Consider the following 2,152-nt stretch of genomic DNA (forward strand, 5'->3'; position numbering starts at 1 on the left):
TCAACACCAGCTTGAAACTGTACGAGTGTCGCTCCGAGACCAACGTTACTAGCATCAGTATGCACTTCTGTGTCAGCCTCGGTGTCAAAGTGACCAAGGATCGGTGGTGTCTGGAGACGTTGCTGAAGGTCGTGGAAGGCGTCGGATTGTGCCGGGCCCCAAACAAATGTGACGTCGTTCTTGATGAGTCGTTGCAAAGGTTCGGCAATTTCACAAAAATTGGGTACAAAACGCCGGTAATACGCGCAAAGCCCTAAAAATCGGCGGACATCGTGTTTTGTCTTCGGTATCGGGAACAGAGCGACTGCCATGGCTTTGTCAGGGTCAGGGCGCACACCGGTGCTGCTGACAATATGACCTAGAAATTTGAGCTCCTCGTAGCCAAAGTGACATTTTTCGGGCTTCAGGGAGAGGCCGGCGGTGCGGATAGCTTGAAGAACCGCCTCAAGCCGCTGGATGTGTTGTTCAAACGTGGTGGAAAAAACAACTACATCGTCTAAGTAGACTAAACACGAGTTCCACTTGAGGTCAGATAAAACTGTGTCCATCATGCGTTGAAATGTGGCCGGAGCGGAACACAATCCAAAAGGGAGGACCTTAAATTGATAGAGACCGTCGGGTGTTATAAACGCCGTTTTTTCCTGGTCCCGTTCGTCAACTTCAATTTGCCAGTACCCACTACGCAGATCCATTGAAGAAAAGTAACGGGCATGTCGCAGGCGATCCAAGGAGTCGTCAATTCGAGGAAGTGGGTAAACGTCTTTTTTCGTGACCTTGTTCAGTTTGCGGTAATCGACACAGAAGCGTAGTGAACCATCTTTCTTTTTAACTAATACAACAGGTGAAGACCAAGGACTTGTCGATGGTTGAATGACATCATCGTCGAGCATTTGTTTAACTTGATGACGAATAGCATCCTGTTCTCTTTGCGACACGCGATAAGTGTGTTGGCGAACAGGTTGGACGTTCGGTTCAGTGATGATTCTGTGTTTGATTAAAGGAGTCTGTTTGACCTTCGACGTGGTGGCGAAACAGTCGCTAAATGACGATAGCAGAGTGAGGAGCCTCTGCTTCTCATTTTGGTCTAGCTGTGGGTTGACGTTGATGTGACTGGTCAAGTCCACATCGCTGGGTTCCGGAATCGAGATTGTCGTTACCGAAGCACAGGCGTTGGAATCGGCCACCGTTTCAAAGTAGGCCATGGTGGTATGCCTCGCAAAGTGCTTGTATTCGCTACTGAAGTTGGTAACTAGAATCGTGGTTTGCCTATGTTGTAGCTCTACGAGACCTCGTGCGACGCCGACTTCGCGATCCAGCAATATGGCGAGGTTACCTTCGGCAATGCCTATTCCTAGTTGTTCTTGGGGGCATTCAACGAGGACGAAGATGCTACTTCGAGGCGGTAACGTCACGCAGTCATCGACCACGCGTAAAGCCGCGCGGTGATGTTCATCCTCCACACTCGAATCCGAAGAAACGTAGTTAGAAAAAGTCACGAACAAGTCACGAAGGTTAATGATCGCCCCATACTCCTGGAGAAAATCCATGCCCAGTATAACTAGTCGAGAACACTTGGGCAGCACAAGGAAAGACGCTACGAAAGTCGAAGTAGAAATTGCAAGTCGGGCGGTGCATCGTCCAATGGGTCCTCCGGCCGTAATCAGATGTGGGCCGTCCCACGCTGTCAGCACCTTGCGTAGCCGAGTGGCCAGTGAGGCACTCATAACCGAGTAGTCAGCTCCCGTATCGACAAGTGCAGTTACCGGATAACCGTCGATTGAAGCAGTAATAACAGCAGAAGTTCTTTTTGCAGTTTCGAATGAAGGCGTCAGCGGTACGTCGCGAGGGTATGGCGTCGGCGGAGGATATTTGACGGTTCGCATGACAGCGGCCTCACCCCCGGAGGTCGCCGTTTTCAGTTTCCCCGGCGCGGGCTTCCACCGTTGACTCCAGCGGAATCAAAGGCGGGTCGAGCACGGTTTGGTGACGCGTACCGACGAGGTGAAGGCGACCGTGACTGTCTTCGCTGTTGGGCAGGAGGAAGCCGGTTACTTTCTAGGTATTGCTCGATGTCGTGCGGGCGTTCGCCATAGTGCGGGCAACGGGCGTCCGGATGGTATCCCCGCAGACCAATCCGTCGGTACTGGCAGTC

Source organism: Dermacentor albipictus, chromosome 6 (genome assembly GCF_038994185.2).
Source record: "Dermacentor albipictus isolate Rhodes 1998 colony chromosome 6, USDA_Dalb.pri_finalv2, whole genome shotgun sequence".
Classification (NCBI taxonomy): Eukaryota; Metazoa; Arthropoda; class Arachnida; order Ixodida; family Ixodidae; genus Dermacentor; species Dermacentor albipictus.